This window comes from Acinonyx jubatus, chromosome B3 (assembly GCF_027475565.1).
Source record: "Acinonyx jubatus isolate Ajub_Pintada_27869175 chromosome B3, VMU_Ajub_asm_v1.0, whole genome shotgun sequence".
Taxonomy (NCBI): domain Eukaryota; kingdom Metazoa; phylum Chordata; class Mammalia; order Carnivora; family Felidae; genus Acinonyx; species Acinonyx jubatus.
In genome coordinates this window covers 82,939,981-82,954,268 of record NC_069386.1, presented here as the reverse complement: position 1 = coordinate 82,954,268, position 14,288 = coordinate 82,939,981, and the positions used below count along the sequence as shown (strand labels likewise).

The window sequence follows — 14,288 nt, the reverse complement described above, 5'->3', positions numbered from 1 at the left end:
TTAAAAAGGGGGATAGCACAACTAAGAAAAAGGAATAAATCTTAACTATATGTCACCAGTGATTTTTACACCTCGAAACTGTTTTCATAAGACCAAATACTTTAAATAAAAAGGAGTATTTTTCTCCTTCCAATATAAGTTTTATTTGCTAATCACAAAACCATTTTATCAAACAGCCTAGTGTGTGATGGAGTTGGGCTGCACACAGATAATAAGAAAGACAGATCCAAACCCAGATTTGGGAGATCCAAACCCAGATACCTTTGCTCCTGCGCTCTTAAGCCGTCTGTCATGGTGTCTCCCAAGTTATTATTCTATTGGTGTTAACAGGCTACCCTGAGCTGGTCCACCAGTGTCTAAATTTATTTAGTTGTTCAAAATATTTAACGACAGTGTACTATGTGAGAATGTGTTGAGCCACAAAGGTGAAAAATACAGAGAACTGCAAGAAATAGAGTGACATGTAGGGAAGAAAAAACATGGACTGTAACAAATGTTCATCGATGGGTGAATGGATAAAGAAGATGTGGTATATATATACAATGGAGTATTACTCAGCAATCAAAAAGAATGAAATCTTGCCATTTGCAACTACGTGGATGGAACTAGAGGGTATTATGCTAAGCAAAACTGGTCAGTCAGAGAAAGACAAGTATCATATGACTTCACTCATATGAGAACTTTAAAACACAGAACAGATGAACACAAGGGAAGAGAAGCAAAAATAATATAAAAACCAGGGAGGGAGGGGTGCCTGGGTAGCTCAGTCAGTTAAGCATCTGACTTCGGCTCAGGTCGTGATCTCACAGTTTGAGTTCGAGCCCCGCATCAGGCTCTATGCCGACAGCTTGGAGCCTGGAGCCTGCTTCAGATTCTGTGTCCCCCTCTCTTTTTGCCCCTCCCCTGCTTGCACTCTGTCTCTCTCTCTCAAAAATAAATAAACATAAAAAAATTAAAAAAAACAGTAGGGAGACAAAACATAAGAAACTCTTAAATATGGAGAACAAACAGAGGGTTACTGGGGGGGGCGGGGGTTGTGGGAGAGGCGATAGGCTAAATGGGTAAGGGGCATTAAGGAATCTACTCCTGAAATCATTATTGCACTATATGCTAACTAACTTGGATGTAAATTAAAAAAAACAAACAACAACAACAACAACAAACTATAACATAACGAGTGGCAAATGCTACAAGACAGAGACAAAATAGGAATTCCAAAGAGAAAGAGATTATTTTTAGCCTGAAATAAGAGTAGAGTGGTAGAATCTGGGAAAATTTTTGAGATGTGCCCATGTGATATCTCAGAGCTCACTAGAGGAGGTAAGCAATGGAATGGTGATGATGATGATAACATCACCTATTAACTGAGCACTTATCAACATTTAAATTGCATTTTTAAATTTAATTCTCACTAAAATCCAATGGGTAGGTATTTGTCCTCCTTTTATAGATGAAGCAGTCAGAGAGACTGCATCTCTGTGGCATCTAAGTGGGCATAGGCCCGGGATCCTGCTAAGCATGGACAACAACAACAATGAACAACATAACCTCAAACAAAGAATTATCTGGCCTAAAATGTCAATAGTGCCAAGTTTAAGAACCCCTGGGCTACGCTATCTGGTCTCAACACTCCTGATTAAGATAGAACGAGGAATGTTCTACTTCAGAGAGCAAGTTAGAAAGAAGGAGATGAAAGAGGTAGAGAATGAAGAGGACTGAACAGAAAAAAAAAATAAGAAGAAACTCTGTAGCTTGAAGCTGGCTAATTAGTATGAGAAACATTAAAAAAGAAAGAAAAGAAAATGAAAAAGGAATAGCCACTCTTACAGTTTCTGACACAGGAAAAGAACTAAGAACAGAGAACACAGGCAAGGCAAGGCAAATCAAAGTCTTTCTCAGAATTAAAAGAACACGGGAATCTTGAAGGAGGTTACATGTAAAAACTTGAAGTTACACTGCTCTACTGAAAACCCAGTGATGTGTGCGTGCATAGGAAAGTCTTTTAACACCAAGTAAATCTAGCAAATTATACTAAGGTACTTTGGTGAGGTTTGTTGTGGGGTGCGGGGCAGAGGGGGAATCAAAAACAACCCCAAAATAAAACTAAGGAATTAGGATAGACTGACAACATCTCTGATATAATTATTATAAAGTATTTAAAATTTTGTTGTTTTAGGACTAATAAAACAGTTCTATTTATATATTTTAAAAATAAGTTTAAAAATGTAATCTACCTCTAAATGGCTTTTTGGACCACAGTGGCCAAGATTCATCTGATTTCCTAAAAAGAATGAATTTAGGAAGGGGGAAATTTTCCAAAGAAACAAAGAAAAAATTAGATTAGGCCACTTAAAAACTAAAAGCTTGGGAAAATATTTGTAATAAATATAATAAGGTCCAATATACTTGCTTTATAAAGAATGCATACAAACAAAATAAATTTTAGGCCAACAGAAAAAAAAGCATAAACATATAAACTTACAGAAATAACATAAATTCACAGAAGAAATCAAAACTGCTAACAAACATGAAAACTGTCAGTCTCATTATTTACTTAAAAAATACAAATGAAAACAAGATACTTTAGATTCAATGTAATCCCTATACCAAAACATCAGCTGGCTTTTATGTAGAAATTGACAAGCTGATCCTAAAATTCCCATGGAAATTTAAGGGACTTAGAATGACCAAAACAATAAAAAAAAGAAGGTGGAGACTCACATTTTTCAATTTCAAAACTTACAACAAAGCTACAGTAATTAACACTATGTGGTACTGACATAAGAACAAACATACAGATCAGTGGAATAGAATTGAGGGTCCTGAAATAAATATTCACATTTATGGTCAAGCTAGATCATACCTTATACCATACATAAAAATCAACTGAAATAGATCAAAGATCTAAATATATACATATACACACATTCTACATACATACATATACATATATATATACATATACATATATATATTTACATACACACCCACCCACACACACCCACACATACACACTCACTGGTAAAAAATTGAATGAGACAAAAAAAAAAGAATAGAAATACACCAAAATATTAATACTGAGTGTTGAGATTATGTGTACTGAAAATTTTTTCTTTGAAATATTATTTGCCAGATTTTCTAAAGTCAACATTAAAGAAAAGCTTTTAGAAACATCAATAACATTAAGAATTGGTTTATATTACCTTATCTATATAAATTTAGGGTATGAGATGCTATTTCTCAAAGGTTGGTAGTCTGAAGACATAAAATTAAGCTGAGATTCTACCTCTGTTCAGTTCTTTTCAAGAAAATGCTAAGGCTCTCAGAAATACCACAGCACCCTCTTTTGGAAGAAATGCATTGTTTTTCACAGGGAGTCTGCTGGAATCACTAAGTTTTAGAACTGAGAGTCTCTTAGTATATTAAGCCTGGTCTCCTCATTTTATAAATAGGAATTTGGGGTTCAGAAAGGAAACACTACCCAAATCACAAAGGGAGGTAGCAGCAGAGCTGAGAATAGAGCCCCACATTAGATCTTAACCAGAGTATTTTTTTTTCTTTTCATTTTTTATTAAGCACATTAGAAAATTTAAAAAAAAAAAAAATTTTTTAAAGTTTACTTATTTATTTTGAGAGAGAGAAAGAGTGTGTGTGTGTGTGTGTGTGTGTGTGTGTGTGCGTGTGTGCGCGCGCGCGCACAAGCAGGGAAGGAGCAGAGAGAGAGGGAGAAAATCACAAGCAGCCTCCACATGCTGTCAGTGCCGTGTCGGATGCAGGGCTCGATCTCACAAATTGTGAGACCATGACCTGAGCTGAAATCGAGTCGGACACTCAACTGACCAAGCCACCCGGGTGCCCCTAAACACATTTTTTAAAGATTAAAAAAAAAAATAATACTCTGCCATTCTTTGGTAAGTATGAGAGCCTAAACTCAAAAAGTACTCTAGGCACCCAGCCATTTAAAAGAATTATTTTAGAAGGGGCGCCTGGGTGGCTCAGTCGGTTAAGTGTCTGACCTTGGCTCTGGTCATGATTTCATGGTTCACGGGTTCGAGCCCAGCGTCAGGCTCTGAGCTGTCAGCACCGGCTTCAGATCCTGTGTCTCCCTCTCTCTCTCTTCCCCTCCCCCACTTGCACTCTCTCTTTCTCTCTCAAAAATAAACATAAATTTTTTTAATAAATAAATAAAAATAAAAGTATTATTTTAGAAGGGCACGTACATTCTTGCCTGTTGCTTGATACAAATCAGAATAAGAATTTATAGGAGCGCTTGGGTGGCTCAGTTGGGTGAGTGACCAACTATTGATTTTGGGTCAGGTCATGATCCCAGTGTTGTGGGACTGAGGCCCGTGTTGGGCTGTACGCTAAGCATGGAGACTGCTTGGGATTCTCAATCTCTCCCTCTGCCCCTCTCCTCTGCTCTTGCTCCCTATCTCTCTCTCTCTCTCTCTCTCTCTCTCTAAATTAAAAAAAAAAAAAGAATTTATAATACCTCACAACCTTTGCATCTATTAATAACACATCCTTATTATAAAAAGCAACAGTAGGGGCGCCTGGGTGGCTCAGTCGGTTAAGCGTCCGACTTCAGCTCAGGTCACGATCTCGCGGTCCGTGAGTTCGAGCCCTGCGTCAGGCTCTGGGCTGATGGCTCAGAGGCTGGAGCCTGCTTCTGATTCTGTGTCTCCCTCTCTCTCTGCCCCTCCCCCGTTCATGCTCTGTCTCTCTCAAAAATAAATAAACGTTAAAAAAAATTATAAAAAGCAACAGTAGATAAGAAAGTAAAATCATTCTGTTTAGTTCTAAAAAAATTATTCTCTAAATCTATTCTTTAGTGAGAACAGATTCAATATTAGTTTGGGGCTTCTGAAAAAAATCTGCTATCAGATAACTGACCTAATGTACTGGGATATTATTCTGGAGTAAAGTCCTACAATTTCACTACTTAGGCTGGTTTATGAATGTCTATTCATAAAGGGAAAGAAACAGTATATAACTCTTTTCCAAAAATATGAATAATATAGGGACTATTTCAGCTTTTATTCTCCTATTTGTAGATCTGAACAGTATACCTACTTCCCTGATAGGCAGTATTCTTTGAAAGAACACCCTGTGTTTTCCTCTTATTTGGAGGATGATTAGCAAAAAAAAAAAAAAAAAAGAAAAGACATGTGACAAGTGTTGAATAAAAGAATAAAGTATGGCTTCTATCATCAGCAGCATTTTAATAGCCTTTAAAGTATACTGAATACTGGGCACATGATACTTATTCCTGATTGATAGTTATTTGTCTATTGATGCATCTATAAAAGTAAGAATCATTAATTCTTTTGACAAATATTTACTGAGCAGCTATTGTCTGCAAGGCATGGTTTTAGGTGCTGGGAATATAGCAGTGAATAAAAGAGGCAAGGTCTCTGCTCTCATGGAAGAGAGAAAGCAAAATGAGAACCAGTAAACAAAGAAAAACAAACGAATAAGGTGATTGTGAAATGTGAAGACAACAAAATGGGTACCTAAGAAAAAACATAAAATTAATCTTTACAGTGTTGAACACCCACTAAAAATTGTTCACCAGTTCCACTGTAGCAACTGAGCGAATCCTATATATATGACTGTCCATTATAGTGCAATGTGATGTGGGCATAAAGCCTATAGTGACTTGTTCTACTGAAGAAAACTGGAGGAGGTGAACTGTTGTGCTCTTTTTCTTCTCTTTCCAGAAGTTTAGTGGGCATATCTAAGTATTCCAGATATTTAAATTAGTTTATTTATCTAGTATCTAAATTAGGCAATGTTTCAGGTATTTCTAGCTAGTCACATGTGTTGATTTTCAAGATAATTAACACTTACCAACATGAGCTTCTTCTTACGAAATTCTGCCACTGTCAGAATACTAGCTATTCTTGCCACTTCTGCTGACTTCCCAGTCTAACTCTTCTCCATGGGCTCAGTCAAGACTCCTAACTACGAGCTAAATGTTAAAAATGAAAACCACCCAGATGTAACTGAAATCAGAAATGTTTTATATAACTTTGACTTTTCCTCATCCATTCTGAAAACAGAGAACGAGATGATGCATCTTCACTATCCAAAATTAGATTTTTTTAAAGTTTATATATTTATTTTGAGAGAGAGAATGGCCAGGAGAGGGGGGGAAGGGGAGGGTGATGGTGAGAGAGAGAGAGAGAGAGGATCCCAAGTAGGGATAACCCTGACACAGGGCTTGAACTCATGAACTGTGAGATCATGACCTGGGCCAAAATCAAAATCAAGAGTCAGACACTCAACCGACTGAGCCACCCAGGCGCCCCTGAAACTAAGTATTTTGTTAGTGGAAAGGGAAGGGAAGGGAAGGGAAGGGAAGGGAAGGGAAGGGAAGGGAAGGGAAGGGAAGGGAAGGGAAGGAAGGGAAGGGAAGGGAAGGGAAGGGAAGGAAGGGAAGGGAAGGGAAGGGAAGGGAAGGGAAGGGAAGGGAAGGGAAGGGAAGGGAAGGGAAGGGAAGGGAAGGGAAGGGAAGGGAAGGGAAGGGAAGGGAAGGGAAGGAAGGGAAGGGAAGGAAGGGAAGGGAAGGGAAGGGAAGGGAAGGGAAGGGAAGGGAAGGGAAGGGAAGGGAAGGGAAGGGAAGGGAAGGGAAGGGAAGGGAAGGGAAGGGAAGGGAAGGGAAGGGAAGGGAAGGGAAGGGAAGGGAAGGGAAGGGAAGGGAAGGGAAGGAAGGGAAGGGAAGGGAAGGGAAGGGAAGGGAAGGGAAGGGAAGGGAAGGGAAGGGAAGGGAAGGGAAGGAAGGGAAGGGAAGGGAAGGGAAGGGAAGGGAAGGGAAGGGAAGGGAAGGGAGGGAAGGGAAGGGAAGGGAAGGGAAGGGAAGGGAAGGAAGGGAAGGGAAGGGAAGGAAGGAAGGGAAGGGAAGGGAAGGGAAGGGAAGGGAAGGGAAGGGAAGGGAAGGGAAGGGAAGGGAAGGGAAGGGAAGGGAAGGGAAGGAAGGGAAGGGAAGGGAAGGGAAGGGAAGGGAAGGGAAGGGAAGGGAAGGGAAGGGAAGGGAAGGGAAGGGAAGGAAGGGAAGGGAAGGGAAGGGAAGGGAAGGGAAGGGAAGGGAAGGGAAGGGAAGGGAAGGGAAGGAAGGGAAGGGAAGGGAAGGGAAGGGAAGGGAAGGGAAGGGAAGGGAAGGGAAGGGAAGGGAAGGGAAGGGAAGGGAAGGAAGGGAAGGGAAGGGAAGGGAAGGGAAGGGAAGGGAAGGGAAGGGAAGGGAAGGGAAGGGAAGGAAGGGAAGGGAAGGGAAGGGAAGGGAAGGGAAGGGAAGGGAAGGGAAGGAAGGGAAGGGAAGGGAAGGGAAGGGAAGGGAAGGGAAGGGAAGGGAAGGGAAGGGAAGGGAAGGGAAGGGAAGGAAGGGAAGGGAAGGAAGGGAAGGGAAGGGAGGGAAGGGAAGGGAAGGGAAGGAAGGGAAGGGAAGGAGGGAAGGGAAGGGAAGGGAAGGGAAGGGAAGGGAAGGGAAGGGAAGGGAAGGGAAGGGAAGGGAAGGGAAGGGAAGGGAAGGGAAGGGAAGGGAAGGGAAGGGAAGGAAGGAAGGGAAGGGAAGGGAAGGGAAGGGAAGGGAAGGGAAGGGAAGGGAAGGGAAGGGAAGGGAAGGGAAGGGAGAAAGAAAGAAAGAAAGAAAGAATTTAGATGTCTTCCAACAAATAATTAACGATAGCTCAATTTATACATAGGAACATTCTTCTAGTTATTCAGCCAAATGTCTTTCTCCTAGTCAAAACTTCGTTAACACCTAATCAATTTCTTTTTTTCCATTTGTGAGTTTGAGTGTGTCTGTGCGTGTGTGCACACATGCACACACATATATGCAATTCTATGAGTTTTATCAATACCACGATCAGGATACAGAACAATTTCACCACTAATTAATTTTTAATTTTTATAATTCTATGCTGGTTAATATTTTAACACTAGCATTTATTTTTTATTTTTACAATTGCAATATAAAGATCTTATCTGTTTTAGAGACACCGCTCTAGCAAAAAAAGGAGAAGGTAAACTGGCACAGCTTGAAACTAGAGGTAGGGGGCAGAAAACTAATAAAAAAATACATTAAATATTGCTATAGGGAATGCAATTCAACTCTAAGTATTGATGCCAAGAAATCAAGAGAAATGATTAGAGGGAGTGGACTAATACGTTTCTAACAAGGGAACTAAGAATAAAAATGACCTCAACACAAAAGGGTATGGCTTGCTGTGATACATACCACTACTTCTTTTGCATTCATTAGGAAATTGATTGCTAAGTCATTATATTCAGGCATGGACATTTATCAGAAGAAATATACTCCTGAGGTTTAAAAGTCTAGAACTATCTTGTCCAATATGGTAGCAATTAGCTACGTTACTATTGAGCACTTGAAATATAACTAAGTAGAACTGAGGTGCACTGGATTTCTATGAAAATTACTATTCACATAGAATATAAAATGTTTCATCAGTAATTTAAAAAATATTAATTACATGCTGAAATGATAACATTTTGGACATGCTGGGTTAAATAAGGTTTAATGTTATTTCACTTGTTTCTCTTAATTTTTTTATATGGCTATTAGAAGATTTAATCTAACATATTTCTATTGAATAGTGCTGATCTACAATGTTACTCTAGAATGTTACTGGTCTGTTCTGTGAAAACCACTCTGTATAAGCTGACAGCACTGTACCAATAAGGCTGGTAATATGCGTTAAGAACTTAAGAGGAGTCAGAAGAAGTGGTCATGTCTGCGCACTTAAATCCAGCCAGTTTGGACAGGAATATATACACTGATCAAAGAGAATAGATATAGACAGCTATAATCTACTTTGAAATATATTTTTAAAATCCACACTAATTAATGAATAGATGAAAGAAAGACAAACAGCTAACAAAACAAGTATAGTAAAATGTTAATAGCAGAATCAAGGAGATGGGTGTACAGACGTTCGCTGTAAATTCTTTAAACTTTAATGTATTTTTAAAATGTTTCATAATAAAATGTTGAAAAAAAAAGGGAAACAGTAAGCATTGTCTCAGCATGGAATAGTAGCTGATATGGATTAAACTGGAGGGTTAGGAGGCCTGTTCCAGATACCATTGCTGTTAAAATGTATACTTTGCAGTTTCTTTGTTGGTGGAGAACAGGACAATGAACTATTAATGTATGCATAGTAATAGTGAAGAAAGTATTTTTTTCTGACAACTACAGTTCTTTATATTTGTTATCTGAATTCTGCCTTCAGGAAGTAAGGCTTTTCAATAAAACTATAAGGTCTTTTATTTTACATTCAAAAACTTTTTTTTAAGAGTAGAGAGTTAATCCCTTTCATGAAGATGGCAGCGAAGGCAGAAGGAAGCCCCTGCCCCTCCCAAAGCCGAAGCCAAAGCAAAGGCTTTGAAGGCCAAGAAAGCAGTGCTGAAAGTTGTCCACAGTCATAAAAAAAAGATCCGCAGGTCACCTACATTTCGAGGGCCCAAGACACTGTGTCTCCGAAGGCAGCCCAAATATCCTCTAAAGAGTGCCCCCAGGAGAAACAACCTTGACCACTATGCCATCATCAAATTCCCCCTGACTACCGAGTCAGCCATGAAGAAAATAGAAGACAACAACACTCTTGTGTTCATTGTGGATGTCAAGGCCAACAAGCACCAGATCAAACAGGCTGTGAAGAAGCTCTATGACATTGACGTGGCCAAGGTCTACACTCTGATCAGGCCTGATGGAGAAAAGAAAGCATATGTTCAACTGGCTCCTGACTATGATGCTTTGGATGTTGCCAACAAAATTGGGATCATCTAAACTGAGTCCAGCTGGCTAAATCTAAATATAAATTTTTTCAACATAAAAAAAAAAAAAAAAGAGTAGAGAGTTAAAAGGCCCAGGAAAACACTTCAGCATTTATGTCATGTAGGATATAAATGTAGGCGCATGCCCAAAAGGCTCTGGCGTCCTTAGGTAAATGGCTTGACAGTATTCATTTGTTCAGCATTATTAGGCTGTTAGTCCTGAAGAAAAAATAAAAGAAACACAACCACCTTGAGAAAAGAATTCAAAAAGAGACGACTCCACGTGATAATAATCTACTATCAGCAAACTTCAGGGGTTAAAAATCAACATACTGAATGTAATGAAGTTCATGTGTTAGAATTTTAACACTGTCATCAACAATGACAAACAAATGGCAAATGTATAATCACTACAGAGAAGAAAACTTCTCATTGACTTTCTCAATGAGCAGCACTGGAACACTGCTAAATAATTAATATAAATTATGTGTCCTAAAATAGAAATGGAATGGACCTTGAGAAACAATCCAGGTTAGTTCTATGGTCTCATGAACATAAAAACTCTCACATTAGAAAACAGATGAATGAGGCCTAAAGAAGCTCACTGTCTTATGTCACTGGTCAAAAAACATTGGTGGTGGGAATGGTGTGCAGTTTTTCTGACATCTGATATATGATGATGTTGCTAGTCTACAGACTTGTGATGGAGAAAAAGAGATTGGCTTCAGGTCAGGGGTGAATATTTAGGAATGATCTATCACCTTGACCAAAAGGTTTAAACCTGGTGCTGGTTGGTGAGAATATAAAGTATAAAATAGCTATGGGCCTGCACAGTGTAGACGTAGCCAATATTTAAATCAGAGGTCTTAACCAGTAAACCATAAGCTACTAACAGACTCTGAGGTTTCATGTGAGTGCCACTATCCTCCCCCTAACTCTACAGCTTGGCCCCCTTCTCACTGCGAAGGGAAGTAAGAGTAACACCAGTGTCCTCTACCCTACTCAGGGAATTCGCTAATAGCATTCCCCCACTCTTTTCCCATCTGATGACCTCAAGCCTTTAGGGATATGAAAAACACTATTCACCAGAAAGAAATGGAGAGCCAAACAAAAGGTACGTTGTCTATCATAAGAACCACTATCGTAGCCACGAAACATTCCACAAGTCTAAAAATACACTTTGGGTCAAACATTCACTCAACCTTTTGCGTATACTTAGCATATGCCAGACACTGTGCTGGATGTCGAAATTTCTAAAAAGAACAGTTCCTGCTATCAAGGAGCTTAAGATAATTGCAATCGTGTGACTGATGCTACACCAGAGATGAGAGCGGGGTACTCAGAGAGCACACATTAAGAGGCCAACTGCCCAGACAAAAGATGACCTCTGGGAGAAGACAGGGAATGTGGGGAAGGGGTTTTAGGAATGAGAGAGGATTCCCAAGCTGAGCCCTGAAAGGCAAGAAGAACTTAGCCATACTACAGAAGCAACATGTACAAAAGCAAAAAATTATGGTGATATTACAAGTCTCAAGTGTTTGGTAGACTGTGAACATTTTCTATTTCAAGATCATGTCAATACTTAATTAAAATAAACAAATGCCACTGATGGCTTTCCTTTCACTTCTGAAGCTGCTTTTCTTTGTTAATAGAACAGATGTATGGAAAGCTGGCAAGATCGATAGAAAAGAATATAACACAGTGTTATTAGTCTTAGCCTCTGCTGTTAGAGAGCCTGGGTTTGAGTCTCAATTCTGACATTTACTAAGTGTAAATTTATCATGGGCAAGTTTCTTGACTTTTTCAACCCCTTGTTTCTACATCTGTAAAATGGAAATGACCCCTTATAAGACTGCTGTGAGGAATAAATGAGATAACATACGTAAAGGGCTTAGAACAGTTTCTGGCACATGTGAAATTCTTAATTTTCTCATTTCTTTTACAAATCATCTCCCAATATGACTTTCCAGTAACACGACCATGTGACATGAGTATCACCTGTAACAAAGTTAAAGTGGAAGATAAAAATTTTAAAGGAGAAGGGTAAGTAAACAGAAAATTACCTCTTCCTCTGCAGGAAGTTTTTTGTGGTTGCCAGATTAAAGGAGATAACAGATACCATTTGTGAAATACCAAGCTCTAGATAACTACATAAGGGGTACATATTTAGTAGTTCAGAATTTAATTAACTAATTCAATAAAAAAACCTTTCGGATATTCTTGCTTGATTTTCAGGTTTCTTTTTTTTTTTGCCTCAACACAGTAACAAAATGATCAATTCTATCAAAAGAATACCCTTACACTAAAATCTAGATGTTATTAGTGGTAAGATCAAGCAAAACTAAATAAGGTTTAAATCTACATTAATATACAATTTCTTTGCTTTTATAGACTAATCTTAAGAAAGTATAAAGAACATTTTACTATCTAAAATTACTTTTAATTTATTCTAAAAGGAGTCCAGGATTAAAAAGCATTAAAAACACTAATTTCGAATATCTGTTACAGCTTCTCATATAACAAGTGAATAGTACTTGATGACTGAGAAAGTTTGGAAGACGGTTGGTTATGCTTTAAGGCAAAATTTCCCCAAGTGTATTTTGAAGAATATGCCCTTCAAAATGCTCTGTGAAAAAAGTTCCACAGTCAAATAATACATCCTCTCTTGGAAAATATCCGTATACACTGCGTTCTTCTTCCCTCCATACTTCCTGTTTTGGCTAATTCCTCCTTCTATGCTCTGGACCCTATTGCTTTCCACCTTCTTTAATACACTAACCATTCACTCTTTTTCTCTTACATAGTCAGCTTCAACCCCAACCTGGATCTTCTCTCACATGTCTACTTACTTTATCCCCCTTCAGATACTGCCCTGTTTCTATCCTTCCTACTTCACAGCCTCAATTTCCTTTATTCCTTGTGACATAATGAAAAGTATACATATATTGGTCTCTGCCCTGGTTCCCAGCATAGAGTCCCTAAAACCCTTATAATTTCCTAAGTGATACGAATACTAGGAGCTCATCTTTTGTTTTAATATTTGGTCTCTGATCCCAGTTCATGATGCAGAGCTCCTAAATTCCTTAGAATTTCCTGGGTGACAGGAGCATCTTTTTTTCTAAGGAGGTGACTCCTGGTGAGCTCCTGGATAGCTTCAGGACAGGGGCTGATCACCACAGAAAGACCAAACCATGATTGGAAGCTTGGAACTTTCAGCCCTAGCCCCTCATCCTCCAGGAAAGGAAGAGGGGCTGGGAACTGAGTTAATGATCATAACTAAATGATGAAGCCTCCATAAAAATCCTCAAGTATGGGGTTTGGAAAGCTTCCAGGGTGGTCAATACATCTACATGCCAAGAGGGTAGCACACCCCAACTCCACCAGTATGGAAGCTCCTGTACTTAGGACTTTTCCAGACCTTGCCCTATGTATTTCCTCATCTGGCTGTTCATCTGTATTTTTTACCATATCCTTTATTATATAATAAACTGGTAATCATAAGTGTTTCCCTGAGTTCCATGAGCCATTCTAGCAAATGATAAAACTTGAGGAGGGGTCATGGGAACCTCCAATTTATAGCTGATCAGTCAGAAGTACAGGTGACAACCTGGGAACTGCAATTGGTATTTAAGGGGTATAGGGAATCTTGAGGGAGAGCCCTTAACTTATGGAGTCTGCGCTAACTGCAGTTAGTATCAAAAAAATTTAACTCAATTGTAGGACAACCAGCTGGTATCACAGATAATTGCTTGATGTGTGAAATACCCACACATCTGGTGTCACAAGTTAAGTAAAGTGTGGGATGTTCTGTGTAAGTGATAAAGGAGAGACACACAGAGTGTGTAGTCCAAGCTACTCCATTTGACTGCTTATCTCTTCTCTCCACCTCCATAGCTCACTCTATGGTCACCAATCATCTCCATATCACTATATTCAATGACACCTCCTGATCCTCATTCCCCCATGATAGTTGTATAATATTTGCAAATATTAATCTCTGCTCCCTTTTGAAACATTCTCTTCCCTTGGCTGCCATAACATACTTACTCTTCCAGTTTACCTATCATCTGTGTAGGTACTCTTCCATGTCCTTTGCAAGCTTATCCTCTTCTATATACTGGTTTATATATTGGAGTGCCTTAAAGCTTTGTCTTAGAATTACTCCTTTTTCATTCCATATGGTTTCAATTATCACCTATAGGCATTTGAGTTAAAATTTCTACCTCCTGCCCAGACTCCTCTTTTGCATCGTAGGGCTATATGCCCAACTATCTATTAGGTATCTCCTTTTGGATACCCCAGAGGCATCAAACTCAACATATCTAAAGGCAGACTCATAATTTTCCCTCCAATTGTCTTCCAACCTCTCAGGAAATGGCATCACCTTCTGTCCAGTTAAACAAACCCATTCCTTGATATCATCTTTGATCACTTCCTCCAATTAACACCCCCCCAATCCAGTTCATTACCAAATTCTCGGTTTAATTCCTAAA

At 39.1% G+C, this 14,288-nt stretch overlaps 1 protein-coding gene and 1 pseudogene across 6 annotated transcripts in view; one reads left to right on the top strand and one right to left on the bottom strand.

The window, feature by feature from the left end:
- PRORP (protein only RNase P catalytic subunit) overlaps positions 1 to 14,288 on the bottom strand; it is a 132,504-nt gene that overhangs the window by 44,032 nt on the left and 74,184 nt on the right. The gene's annotated exons all lie outside the window — the stretch shown is intronic.
- Positions 9,337 to 9,893, top strand: LOC106987105 (60S ribosomal protein L23a-like; annotated as a pseudogene).